This window comes from Capsicum annuum, chromosome 7, assembly GCF_002878395.1.
Source record: "Capsicum annuum cultivar UCD-10X-F1 chromosome 7, UCD10Xv1.1, whole genome shotgun sequence".
Classification (NCBI taxonomy): Eukaryota; Viridiplantae; Streptophyta; class Magnoliopsida; order Solanales; family Solanaceae; genus Capsicum; species Capsicum annuum.
Window position 1 is genome coordinate 174023075 of NC_061117.1, and position 16159 is coordinate 174039233.

Genomic DNA, 16159 nt, shown 5'->3' on the forward strand with positions numbered 1-16159 from the left:
TTTTGGTCATCCCCCCTCACCCAAAATCTGTCCAAACCCTATATTAATGCCTATTAGAAGCATTATATGTTATATTTCATCAAATTCTCTCTAAAAGAAAACCCTAAGCTTCTACATCCAACTTCAAGAACCTCCAAAGTTCACCATTAATTCTACAAATTTATTCAAGATTCCAAGTTCATAGTTCAAGAACTCTAAGAACCATCATTCAAAGGAACGATTAACATCTCAAAAATGAGTATCGATCTAAAGTTCATCATTCAATGTATGTGGGGTTTTTCAACAAGAACTCTCTTTCGTTCTTGTGCCCAAAAGTAATTTTCTTTATAAAGGTATGAGTTTTATTTGATTTTTACGAATTTGAAGCATGAACTCATATCTTATGATGATTATTATGAAATCTTAATGTTTATGATTTTGGAAAGATGAATTTACATGTGTGGAGATATAAAGCAGGAATCTTGAATGTTATTTATCATGATTTTGATATTTGGGTCGTGAATCCCCATTGGAAATTATGTTTTTTTTTTTGAGAAAGTGTGTGTTATAAGCACGTTGATGTTGAATATTTGAGATATTTTGAATGATTTGACCTTTAGGTCTTAATGGAGTTGTTTTGAACTCGAGTGTGAAAGAAATCCACAACGTGGTTGATTTTGATATATGGGAAGCATGATGGCTCCCGATGTATAATTATATATTACTGAAATTATTTTGTTGTGGATTGTCTTTGAAATGATCTGAGCTAAGTCTGGGAGAAATCTTTTGCACCGAGTGGGAGGTATAAAGAGACCTTACTTCCCTCTAAATACGTGCCCCCATAGGAGTGAGCCTGAGACTGATTTATATAGTGATCACTAGTTTGTGTGGATTTGATATCGATAGTCCTACTCTGGTGGCGAGGATAGGACGGCTCTCCCCAACATGGGTTGTGCGTTGGACTCTACGTAGCTCACATGGTTTATGTCGGTTATAGGATCTCCCAGTGTGTGTGTGTTTCCTTGTGTCTATGGTGAATGGTAAAGTGATTTGAAAGTGGAATTGTGAAAGTTATTCTTTTGAAGATTTAAATGATATTTACATTATGAGAATTGATATTCTTGATGAACTAAAAGTGATTGACAAGTTATATGATGACTCACATGTGTTATTGTACTTATTTAATTCTCTCATGATTATGATGATTTTCTTCGGGCTATGTGAGTCTTTCATGCATCCTGCATATTTCTTATAAATATTTATGGTGATGATGTTTATACAACTGCATACACCTCCATATACCCAGTTCCTTTCTATGGTACTAACCCACATCTCCGGATGTGGGCTACATTTTCTCGGAATGTAGGTTTAGGTGCTCAGTTCAAGGTTCGATAGTGATTCTTCGGGCACGCTGTTCTACATCCTCTGTTTTGGTGAGTCCTCATGTTCCAAGGACGTGATGTCTGATGTTGGTTTCACGGAATTGTTTACATTTGATAATTGAGTATGATTCAGTTGGGGCATGTCTCAATGGCTCGCTGTTTTTATTGATTTTCTTAGAGGCTTATCATACTAGTATAGATGTTGGGAGTTGACTAACAAGTCATATTTTGTTGTCTTTCTGAAATTCTTTTACTCTTGGATGATGATTACTTTGTTGATATTTGAGTGTTAATTATAGAAGCCCCGTTGATTTGTGTTGAACTGAATGAAAATGGCTCAAAGGGTTAGCTTGGGGCTACTCGTAGCCTCAAGCACTATGTGACACTCCGGAACCCATTTTTTGGGGCGTTACGGTACACGACAAACTAAAGAACTTCATCTTTTGCTTCAAGAAAAGAAAGTTCTCATGTAGTGCATTTTAACACGATGAGATACCATGTGCACATGCTTGTGCGGTGTCGGATAGCAAGAATTTTCAGAAGGGGCCATTCTGTTGTGATTTGTTTAAATCAAAAACTGGGTTGAAGACATATGATGTTTCAATCTATCCGTTGCCACAACAAAATGACTGGATAATTTTACAGAGAGTATTTAGTGAAATAGTACTGCCTCCGAAATTCAAAAAACCTCCAGAAAGACATACAAAGAAGGATCTTGAAAATCACGTTGGGATATATTGGGAAAAAGAACATCAATTCATGCAGTGGTTGTGGGGCTAAGGGTCACAATAGGCATTCTTATAGGAAATTTCGCAAATGATACATTTGTACTTCTATATTATTTCTTAAAACTTTATTTGTCATTTTTTTGTAACAATGAACTATTTTTTTGGATTAATACATTAAAACATCATTTGATAACTGAACACAGTTAGATCTGAATACTGCATATGTATATGTTACAAAAAATGAACATTGCATATGTATTTTGATGCTACATTTCATATGTATTTTTACATTGTATATGTAGTTTAGGGAAAAGTTAGTAAATTTGATTAACCTAACATGTATTTAGGTCTTAAATGATCAAAAATTTAAATACATATGAGATATTCTATCTTAATAAAATGAAATGCTTAATCTAACACTGCATATGTAATTTTAGGCTAAATATATCTGAAGTATAATGCATATATATTTTTAAGCAAAATAAGAACACTGAATATGTATTTTGTAACTAAATCTACCAACAAAAGTAAAACTGCAGGAAATACTCAAATTTGTCTTTAATTCAAATACTCATTTATATTAATAATAAATGAACACATTAAAATACATATTACGTATGCTCCAGATGTATTTTTGAAATGCTTAATCTTAACACTGCATATGTATTTTTAGGTTAAATACAATTTATGTATAGTGCATATGTATTTTTATGCAAGATATGAACACTGCATATGTATTTTGTAAGTAAATCTCGAAGTAAAAAGAAAAACTGCATGAAATACTCAAATTTATCTTTAATTCAAATAGTCATATATATTGATAATAAATGAACATTAAAATACATATTAATTATGCTAAAGATGTATTCTTTAAATGCTTAATCTTAGCACTACATATGAATTTTTAGACTAAATACATTTGCTGTATACTGCATATGTATTTTTAAGCATAATATGAACACTTCATATGAATTTTTTGAACTAAATCTCATAGGAAAAGGTAGAACCGCATAAAGTACTCAAATTAATCTTTAATTCAACTCAAACGTAGACCCACTTCAAAACTGAATTAATTTCATTTAGTTCAAAATACGTACTATTATAACCTACAATTAGAACCACTTCAAAACATCAAAAATAATTAGTATAATCAAAACCTACATCCATAAACCAGTTTCTTAACTATAAAAAGTAATCAATCTATCAACCATCATACATCAAAAACTTCAGTGACAGTAGTTATTCTACTTTGCCTTGCAGGCCTCAAGGGTGCTTCGACGTCACTATGAGCATTTGCTTTTTATTTTCGAATTCCATAGTCCCACAAAAGTACAACATTTCTTGTACGGAGTGTGTTGGGGTCAAACTCATTCGAAAAAACTTTGTGACCATGAGAAAGACACTCTGCACATATAACCATATAGATACCACAATCCCTACAACAAGAAAAAAATTGATTAATAACTAAAATATATTGTGTACAAACATACATTTTTGGTATATGTATATTAAAACACTTACAAGCTTCTACTCGGTTGTTGAGGCAAATTCTCTTCAAATAACACATCAAACATATTTGAGGAGTCTTCATCTTTGTATCTTGGATGATTTTGAAGACCAATACCTTTCTTATTGTAGAAATCACATGCTTGGAGATACAGAGGGATAATCTCAACTAATTTCTCAATCTCAGCAAGAACAACGGGATAATGACCAGACGATTCATATGAATCATATAAGAATATGCACCTTTCTAAGAAGGATAAAACTGCTAGCACCTAGTGATGTTTTTCCTTTATATTGACTGGAGTATAAATGTCTTCCACTATATGTCATGGCACAACAACATGCATACGGAACCCATTGATGTATCCATTAAGATTGGCCTCCTATTCTCCCACATTAAGGTTTGGATCTTCCACAGTATAAACATCATGAACAAACCTAATTATGTTCATAAAGTTGCAATCTACTGTGCTGAATTTGTAAAACCTGTTGGGGTCATACTTTGACTTCTTCCTCAAGTAGTAGAAGCAAACATCAATTTGTTGCAGCAATTAACACCAGAAATCTTAGAACATTCAATCAATTTGTATACTAAATTAGCATGAGTGAATTCAGTAAAATGTATATGCATTTTATAGTTTAATGACTACAAATTACGTATGTATAACTACATTTGTAAACTACACTTATATACAGATAATACAAGAAAAATTAATATTGAACAGTATGTGATTTAATAGAAATTCATATGTATATTAATAAGTTATATATGTATTTTAACACATCATTCTACAAAAAATAAAAAACATAGTAAAAATACATATGTGTACCTGCATATGTATTTACAGGTAATATAATATGTATTATAAGTAGTGCTACAATGGCAAAGGAAAATTATTAAAATAATAGACAAACCGAGTCTATCTATGAATGGTTAGGGAGCCCCATTTATTAGAACCAATTTTTATCTTTAGCCATCTCAACTCTAAAATGCATCATTGGAATGGTTGATTTGCCCTTTTTGTAATGATCAACATTTCCCTTCTTGTTTATTTTTATCAGTACATATTAAATCATGAAAACATAATGGAATTTTTTTAAAAAAGTTGAAACAGTTCAAAAAAATACGTTTTTGCATGACCTTTTTGAAGGTCGACAGAAATCCAATCCATGAACTTCTTAATTATCTTCGTATCCACTATCCCATCAATCGGGTGATAAACAAATCAATGTTTCTGGGGGAATATACATAGGTGCCCTACTGAGCTCCCTAAAAAGATACATAATACAAAAATGTAATTAATAAAAATGTATTTGTATAACATATGACATTGAAAACTATATATATAACTTAGTGTACTTACCAGCTGCTGAACCAATCTTAATCGTGTATGGTGACTCCTTGAATTTGGATGGTCACCTAATCCTTAAATTTTGAATAGGAGTTTAAAGTTCATGATTAGCAGAGGGATGAACAATGATGCTTTTACAACTGTAGACATTTAGAGTAGGAAGCAGCTCATCAGGGATTGTGTTTTGTGAATCAGGTCAAACTGGTTTATCCCTTTGTTCATCAGTGGTTAGTTCTTGTATTTTAGGAGGTGCCGTAATTTGCTTCTCCATAAAAAATCAACCTCTACATGCAGATCTGATTTTGAACTCAATCCAGCGTTATCTTTGTTTGTCTTCAAAAAATAGAAAAAAGTCTAGTTTGTTTTGTCCAAAATAACCCACATAAACAGAAAAATATTTTCATTATACATACTTGAAGATGATCTTCAACAACAGAATCGGACTTTTTATCATTCAAATATTCATCAGTAGGTTCTTCGCGAGTTGTCGATGGAGGTGTGGTGATGCTTTCTCTCCGGTAAGTGTTTAGACTTTGTAACAAATCATCTGGGATTGTTAACTTCAAATTAGTCAAATTTGTTTCATCCTCTCAATTGTTAGGATTGTTACATCACATAAACTCAAAGTTTAAATCATATAACGCCCCGGATTTTGAACCCCGAATGCTATATGGTGCTTATGAGCCCGAATGACCACAAGGTAACCCATGACTGCTATTTGTAACTGGGCACTAAATAATATACTGTAAAATTTTAGAAAACTGGTGAAAACTTGCCATAAGGTTCAATACTTAAATAAAACAGAATAAAGTATAACACTACCAAAACTAAAATAACTGTCTGAAAATACTCTAGTCTAAAAATACCTGTAAACTATCTGAATAAGGAGTTGATGGGACATGTCCCCAACTAACTCCAACTACTAAAATAAACTATGTAATGAAGAAATAAAGTAATGATCATGTCCTCAAAGGATAAGGACTCACTGCTAACTCTGACTGCTGAAACTGGAATGCTACTGATGCTCTGGAGCTCGTGCTTCTGATCCTATGGTATAGAATAAAATACCATAGAGCAAATATGTCAGTATGATTGAGTGTACTAGTATGTATGTGAGGTAGGCTGAATGCAAAGGGTTCAAATGTATGAACAATGCTAACTGACTGTATAATATGAATGTGAGAATACATGCATGAATAAGTGCCTATAACTAAATTCCTGATAGTAATGACTAATGAGTCTGTTTAATGATAACATGACTTACTGATAACTGATATACCTGATACTAAGCGACTGTATCTGACAGTCTAGGTTCTGATGGAACTAGCTGAGTTTCGTACTGTGCTGAGTTGACTGTATCTGATAGTCCTAAAATCTGAAGAACTATATTAGTTATTTTATTGAGACTGAGACTGTAGGAAGTAGTCATCTAACCAACATGCCCTAAATAATGCATTATAGCTGAGTTGGGGTCCAATCTGTAACCCCAATTTGAAGGGTGTCAATATCGTACCACTGGTAAAGACAAGTTGTGGGTGATCCTTATCTGGTAGTGTCTCCAAAAGAGAATGGTAGGACCCTCATCTGACAGTGTTTATCCACCTTCTCAACCCTCATCTGTCAATGTTACTATCTCAACCTATGGTGTCTATATAGTTCCGGAATGTAAGGATTGCTTCTAAGGATCATACCCTCAACTGTCAATGTGTGTCCTCATCCTTGGGTTCACTTTGTGCTAAATCGTACTCCTATCTGAATAGACACAAAATATGATTAAGTGAACTAAACTAGATTGAGTTCATTAAGTTTCGTTGACTGACGAAATACTACTGAGATTATCGAATTACTAAGATTTATGTGAATACTAGGATTACTGAGTTTTTGCTGAGTCACATGATTGACTGAATTGTACTGAACATGACTTGACTGAGGATATCGTCAAAACATGACACTGACTCTAGGAACACAGCTAAATTGTCAGGTACAAGTACCCCCAGGAACCGATTGAATTAAACTTACAAGGCATGACATTCTTGAATACATGACCTACATCAACAATCCATAATACAATAAGTTGGGGATTTCATGAAGTACATGGTTATCATAATCTTGTACATAGTAGGAATGCATATACTCAATGCCAAAATTTCATACTCTAGCATCATGAGCATTCCAACAAACATCTACATTGCATATCAATAGCATGGGATTCATTTGAACATAAGGGTAAAATATGAATCCATCACATAAATCACAATTAAGCTATATAATATAATTTCTAGTCTTTTATGATTTTTATCAAACACTTAGGTTGCATGACTTAAGGCATGGCATAATCATCAAATTAACATATCATAAACAACTAAAATTCATGGTTTTCAACTCACATGGTAACATATTTTCATAAAAACACATAAAGATTCCAACTTGGGAATCATAGAACAAAACCCACATGAACATAATCAACCCAGCATGAATATCATAATCTATAGTTTAAAACTTGATTCTTGGGCTTCATAGATGAAAGAAATCCATGAATGAACACTATGAATATCTTAGTACGTGATTCTACGAAGATTTACGATGGAATTTTCTAGAATTTAAATCCCCAATTAAGAACCCTAACTTGCTCTTAAGAGAATAGAGAAGTGACTATATTTTGGTTGAATTGGGGCTATATCTCGTGTTATAGGCTTATATAGGATTGGAAAATACTCATTTTTCCCTTAAAATAACTCAAAAAAATAGGGTGTTTACGTCACTTGGTCCATAATATATGCGGCGCATAACTTATTGCATAAGCTAGGTTATGTGGCACACAACTTATCGCCTAAGTTAGGTTGTCGTCGCACAACTTATGGCAGACGCACAACCTATGGAATAACTATTCTAGTAGCCTTAGGAAATTTTTAGGCGACACACTCCAATTTGGAAAGCCATAACATCTTGCTTGGGTGTTGGATATTTATAAAATTAGTATCGTTGCAAAGCTAATTCGATTCTCTATAATTTGGTGGGTCTTAATCTGATAAAATACCACATATACATCATGTTATGCTTGTTCAAAGATGACTCTTGTGAAATCAAACACTATAACTTGATGGATTCAAAAGCTCTTAGCTTGCCTTACTCTAAGTGACTCTTATGAACACACTTAACACATCATAAGATCTCTTCTCACTAGGATACTCATTGTAAGTCATGTAATTAAATATGAATCATAGGATAGAAGGTTTCATACGTAGGAACAATGGTTTAATTTTTATCTTAGAAATATATGGGGTATTATGATATTTCCCCCTTAGGAACATTTGTCCTCGAATGGGACTGACTAGACTGAGAATACTGATGGACTGGACTTAATTAAGGGGCATGAACTCCTAAAACATTGCTATATGACTGGAACTATTGATATACAGAAGTCTCATACTGAATATGAATGTTTGATGCATTGATATCTGACTGAGTAGTTTGTCATGAAAGCAAGACTAAAATTACTGATAAGCTGAGGTTATTTACTGAACATCCATGTCTAATGCATGAATACTTGACTGAACTGACTCTTGAATACCTGAATGACATGCAATGGAAATTAATACCAATTTTATAATGGGGATCTGAACATGAACTGAATACCAAGCTTATTACTGAAATTAGAATGTGAAATTAAAAAACTTAAGGAGAACTGTTACCTTGAGCTGAGTCTGAGTTAGCGGATAAGAGGTGAGGATACTTGGTTTACATATCTACTTCTGCTTCCCAAGTAGATCCCTTAACGAACTGATTCCACCAAAGATCCTTGACTAGAGTGACTTCTTTATTCCTCAGTCTGCGAGTCTGATAGTCTAAGATTTTGATTTGAATCTCTTCATAAAAGCGGCTGTTATGAACATCTATGCTCTGAATAGGGACTACAATTGTTGGGTCACCTATGCACTTCTTGAGCAAAGATACATGGAACACTAGATGAACTAAGGCTAGATCTGAAGGCAACTCGAGCTCATAAGCTACCTTACCTAAATGACTGAGAATTTTGAAGGGACTGACATATCAGAGACTGAGCTTTCCCTTTTTGCTGAACCACTTCACTCCCTTCATGGGAGATATATTTATATAGACATAATCATAAATCTCAAACTCTAGATCCTTTCTACCCATATCTGGATTAGAATTCTGGAGGTTTTGAGTATCCCAGAGTCTTTCTTTGGTAAACTGTACTTTTTTAAGGCATCGAGTACTAAGTAAAGCCCTATAACTGAGGCCTCACTAACTTCAAACCAACCAACTGGAGATCTACATCTCCGACCATAGAGAGCTTCGAATGGAGCCATCCGAATACTGAATGATAGCTGTTGTTGTATGCAAACTCAATCAAAGGCAAGTGGTCATCCTAACTACCCTTAAAATCAATTGCCTACTCCCGTAGCATATCTTTTAAAGTTTGAATGGTCCTTTCTACTTGACCATATATATGAGGATGAAAGGCTATACTGAGGTGAACTTGGGTACCAAGACCCTTTTGGAACGCTTCCCAAAAATGAGAGGTGAACTGCGTACCTCTAATTGAGATAATAGATAGCTGAACAACTTGCAATTTGACCAACTCTCTGTTGTAGAGTTTGGTGTAATCCTTGGCTGAATAAGAGGTATGAACTGGATGGAAATGGGCTAATTTGGTCATCCTGTCTACAATGACCCAAACTGAATTATACTGATGATGAGTTTGAGGTAAACTCGTCACGAAGTCCATTTTCACCTTTTCCAACTTCCTAGTAGGACTAATGAACTCCTGCATAGGACCACTAGGCTTATGATGCTCAATCTTAACCTACTGACATGTAGAGTACAAAGCCACAAACCCTGCGATATGTCTCTTCATCCCACTTCACCAATAGATCTCCCGAAAGTCGTGGTACATCTTAGTGCCCTCTGAATCAATAGAGTAGCTCACACGATGCACTTCTGCAAGAATTCGATGCCTCAAGACATCTATACCTTGCACACAAAGACGACCCTGAAAATGGAAAACACCATCTCCCCCTTGAAATAAAACCTCTAATTTCTGGTCTGTAATGCCCCAAATTTGGTTCCCGGAATGCTACACGATGCTCATGACCCGGAAGGACCACAAGCTAACCCATGATTGATATATGTACCTGTATACTGCATAGTATACTGAATAATACAGAAATATGAATTGAAAGGCCATAATGTTCACATAACTGAAGTAAAACATAACATCTAAATGGGGTATGAAATACAAAAAATAACTAAAATAATTGTCTAAACATAATAGTCTGGAAAGCCTCTAACTGACTGAGCTGTCTGAGTAAGGAGTTGATGGGACATGTGCCCAACTAACACCAACTAATAAACTAATTAATAAGATAATAGAGAAATAATCATGTCCTCAAAGGATGAGGACTCAGTTCTAACTCTGACTGCTGATATATAGAATCTACTGATGCTCTGGAGCTCGTGTCTCTGAACCTATGGTATAAGACACCATAGCGCAAATGTGTTAGAACTTTGAATGTACTGGTATGCATGTGATGTAGGATGGATGCATGGGGTTTGTATGCATGATCAATACTGTCTAACTGACTAATATAAATGTGAGAATGCATGCATGCATACATATTAACTATATCTGAAATCGTGATAGCATTAGTATGCTGATGACTATCATGACTAATGACTGAATTATGATAATTGATAACATAAGTGAATGTATCTAAAAGTCCTAAATTTAATTGAACTAGCTAAGTTCCATACTATATCTGAGTTGACTGTCTCTGACAGTCCTGAATTTTGAAGAACTATCTGAGTTCTTTTACTGAGACTGATACTGAGACTGTGGGAGATAGTCATACAACCGACATGTCCCAAATGACATATTATAGTGGTATTGGGGTCCAATATGTGCCCTAATTTGAAGGGTGTCAATACCGCACCACTGGTAAGGACAACATGTGAGTGACCCTAATATAACAGGTAACTCTAACGAGAATGGTGGGAACCCTCATATAGTAGGATAATCCACCTTATCTACCCTCATATAGTAGGATATGATGTCCCAACTTATGCTGGCTACATAGTTCTGGAACACAAGGATTGCTTCTAAGAGTCACACCCTCATATAACTAGTGAGTTCCCACCCTTGGGTTCGCTCAGTGCTAATTTATGCTTCTATATGAATAGACACTAAACATGATTTTATGAAACTAAACATGGACTGAGTTACTGACTTTCATTGACTGATGGAATACTACTGATATCTGACAACTGACTGAGTACATGAGATGATGGAGATTTCCTGAGTTATAAGACAGTCTGAAGTCTAAGGATCATAGCTTGATTGAGAGTATCATTAAAACATGACATGGATCTAGGCACACAACTAATATTTTGAGTAGAAGTACCCCCATACTCAATAGAATAAAACTGACAAAGCATAACGTGCTTGAACGCATCACTAAAATACAAACCCATAATACATTTATTGAAGCATTTCATCAAACATGTGATCTGCATAAACTTGTATATATATGTGGATTTCATGATATCATATGTGTTGGGCATTTTCCTTCATCTAGGAATTTAATCAAACACATAGTAGGCATAGTATGTGTAAACAACATTATACAATAATTAAACATCATGATTCAATTCTAATTTCATCATTTAAGGGTTTAATCGTAGGTTTACATGAATCTACATCTATACTAATCAAATCCACATAAAATTTATCCCCCAACATGGAATAGAATTCGATTATTCATGATCAACATGAATTAGAGCAGGTCAAATACTGAAATTCATAAAGAAAATCCACACACTTAAACTTTGAAAAGAGATTTTTGGGCTTCATGGACAAAAGAAATCCATGAATGAACACTATGCATACCTGGGTTAAGTTTTCTTGAAATTATTGAACTTGAAGAATTTGAATCTCTTAGTTCTTGAAGAAGATATGGATTTTGTTCTTGAAGATTTAACCTTAGAGAGAAAATCCTAGTTTTGTTGTTGTGAAATAATAATGAATTTTTGAGCTTTGGTCGGATATAATTGGGTATATAAATGGATGGTAAAAGAAAAAAAAGACCCTTTTTAAAATGATTTTAATTTCCTGAATCAAGACCTGCTACAGGTCGTGCGATGGTCTATCGCTAGGGCGACGGTCCATTGTTTCGACCATCGTACGTGGACCAAGAAAAAGGATTACTTCCTAAGTAGCGGCGGCCTAGACGATAGTCCATCTCAAGTACGACGGTCCATCAACCTGGCCATCACACCTTATCCAGAAGGTTGCCTCACTATTTCCCTTGCAATGGTGTTTCGATGGTTTGTCTGCCTCACCGTCGCACCTGGCCGATTTTTCTTACCTTCTGTATTTTGGCCATAACTTTCTCCTTCGATGTCAAATTTTGATGAAATTGGTATTGTTGGAAAGCTAATTCAATTTCCCAAATAAAAAAAAGATGAAAATCTTAAAAATACCATATGTTAAAAAGTGGATTCATCTTTCAAAGAAAGCTTCTAACATTCTTGAGATGATTTCAAGCTAGGAAAAGTATGGGGTATTAAAATATCTCCCCCTTGAGAATATTCATACTTGAATAAGACTGAGTAAGGGGAAAGAATAATGAATGTACATACTAAAAATGAATAGTGAAACATGATCTTATGACTGACATGACTAATAACTAAACTTATCATACTGAACATGCATATCTGATGCATGTGTAACTGATTCATGAATGCATGACTAGGTGTTCTGATGAACTAAGTTTCTCACAATGAGAATGCATGTCTGATGCATAATTATACAATTGAGCTGATAGATGAATTAATGACAGAATATGTAATGGTATTTAATACCAAGTTTGTGATGAACACTAAACATGAAACTGGGTAAGATTAAGGAGTACTATTACCGTGATCTTGATCTGAGTTGGCGGAGAAGAGAGAAGGATACTTGGTACATATGTCTGCTTCTATTTCCCAAGTAGCTCCCTCGACAGACTGATTCCACCAAAGAAGTTTAACTAGAGGGTTTTTTTTGTATCTCAGTCTACGCGTCTGATAGTCGAGGATTTCAACTGGAATTTCTTCATAAGAGAGGCTGTTATGAACAATGATGCTCTGAATAGGGACTACAACTGCTGGGCCACCCATAAATTTCTTGAGCAAAGAGACATGGAAGACTGGATGAACTGAGGCTAGATCTGAAGGTAATTCGAGATCATAGGCTACCTTGCTAAAGCAACTGATAATTTTGAAGGGACCGATATATCGGGGACTGAACTTTTCCTTCTTGCCGAACCGTTTAACTCCCTTAATGGGAGAGATCTTTAGATAGACATGATCACCAATCTCAAACTTGAGATCCTTTCTACGAACATCTGCATAAGACTTCTGTCATCTTTGAGTAGCTTAGAGTCTTTATCTGATTAAATGGACTTTCTCTAAAGAGTCGAATATCAAGTCAATCCCTATAACTGAAGCCTTACTAACTTCGAACCAACCAATTGGAGATCTATATCTCCTACCAGAGAGAGCTTTGAATGGAACCATGTGATTAATGGAATGATAATTGTTGTTGTATACAAACTCAATCAAAGGCAAATGGTCAGCCCAACTACCTTTGAAATCAATTGCACACACCCTTGGCATATCTTCTAGAGTCTGAATGGTCCTTTCTGCTTGGCCATCTGTCTGAGGATGGAAAGCTATACTGAGATGATCTTGGGTACCAAGACCCTTTTGGAATGCTTTCCATAAATGAGAGGTGAACTGGGTCCCTCTGTCTGAGATAATAGATAACGGAACATCGTGTAATCTGACCAACTCCCTAATGTAGTGTTTGGCATAATCCTCAACTGAATAAGAGGTATGAACTGGAAGGAAATGGGCTGATTTGGTTATCCTATCTACAATGACCCAAACAGACTCATGCTGATGACGAGTTTGAGGTAAACCCATAATGAAGTCCATGTTCACTTCTTCCTACTTCCAAGTAGGAATAATGAACTCCTGTATAGGACCACTAGGCTTATGATGCTCTATCTTAACCTGCTGACATGTAGAGTACTTTGACACAAACTTTGCAATATTTTTCTTCATCCCAATCCATCAATAGACTTTTCGTAAGTCGTGGTACATATTTGTGCCCCTGTATAAATAGATCAGTGCACACCATGCGCTTCTGCAAGAATTTTCTGCCTTAAGTTATCTACACCTGGAACACTGAGATGATCTTGATAACGCAAAACACCATCTCCCCCTTGGGAGAAAACCTCTACTTTCTTATCTTGAACTGACTCTTTCAACTTGACAAGGCTGAGATCTCTATCTTGCTTTTCTTTTACCTCGAAAACCAGAGATGATTCTGAACTACTCTAAACACATATATCACCCCCATCTGTATCAACTAAGCGAATGCCTAGTCTGGAAAGTTGAGGTAATTCCTGAGCTAAATTTTTCTTACTGTCATCCTCACGAGAAATATTACCCATAGACAGTCTACTGAGAGTGTCGGCCACTACATTGTCCTTTCCCGGATGATAGAGGATACTCATGTTATAATCTTTCAAGAGCTCTAATCACATTCTCAAATGATGATTGAGATCTTTCTAATAAAAGAAAAACTGAAGACTCTTATGATCTATTAAGACATCTACATAAACTTCGCAGAGATAATGCCTTCAAATCTTTAAGGCAAATACTACGGTAGCTAACTCAACATCATGAGTAGGATAATACTTCTCATGGGGTTTAAGTTGTTTGGAGTCGTAGGTTATGACCTTACCATGCTGCATGAGGACACAACCCAAACCTACTCTAGATGCATCACAATACACTACGAACCCATATGAACTATCTAGAAGAGCTAAAACTAGAGCTGAGGTGAGTCGAGTCTTCATCTTCTAAAAACTCTTCTGGCAAGGATCTGACCACTGAAACTTAATTTTATTCTGAGTCAATCTGGACATAGAGGATGCAATAGAAGAAAATCCCTCAAAAAACCATCTGTAATAGCCAACCAAACCCAAGAAACTCCTAATATCTGATGGAGAGACAGGTCTGGGCCAGTTTCTTACCACTTTTATCTTTAGAGGATCTATTCTAATGCCATCACCCACATTGATATGACCAAGGAATGCTACAGACCTTATCCAAAATTCACATTTACTAAATTTGGCGAATAGCTAATGATCTCTGAGAGTCTGAAGTACTATTCTAATATGGTCTGCATGATCTCGCGCACTGCAGGAATAGACCAGAATATCATCTAAGAAGACTATAAAAAACATGTCCAAGTACCGTTTGAACACGCAGTTCATCAAGTCCATGAAAGATACTGGGGCATTGGTATGACCAAATGTCATAACTAGGAATTTGAAGTGACCATACCGGGTACAAAAAACTATTTTTGGAATGTGACATTCTTTGACTTTGAGCTAATGATAGCCGGATCTGAGCTCTATCTTAGAGAAATAACTTACACCCTAAAGTTGGTCAAACAAGTCATCGATTCTGGGAAGAAGATACTTGTTCTTGACCATGACCTTATTAAGTTTATGGTAGTCTATGCACATTCTGAGAGAATCATCTTTCTTGTGCACGAATAATACTGGTGCGCCTCATGGGGAAATGCTGGGCCTAATGAATCCCTTATCTAAGAGATCCTTCAACTTTTCTTTCAATTCTCTAAGTTCTGCTGGCGCCATTCTATATGGCAGAATAAAGATAGGTTGAGTATCTGGAAGAAGATCAATGCTGAAGTCTATTTCCCTTTCGGGAGGAATTCCTAGAAGATCTTCAGAAAAGACATCAGAATATTCATTCACAACTAGAATGGATTCAAGACTGGAAGTTTCAAAATCGGAATCCTTAACATGGACAAGATCGTAGACATATCCCTTAGATATCAATTACCTTGTCCGAAGGTAGGAAACAAGATGACCTCTAAAAATGGATACACTACCTTTCCACAATAGGACGGGCTCATTTGGGAACTAAAACTGGACTATTTTATTTTTGCTGTCAACTATGGCATAGTAGGAATGAAGCCAATCCATGCCAAGAATGACATCAAAATCAGTCATCTCTAATTCTACTAAGTCTGCTGAAGTGACTTTCTAAAATATCATAATCGAGCAGTTCCTGTATACTTGCCGAGCAATGATTATTTTACACACTTGGATAG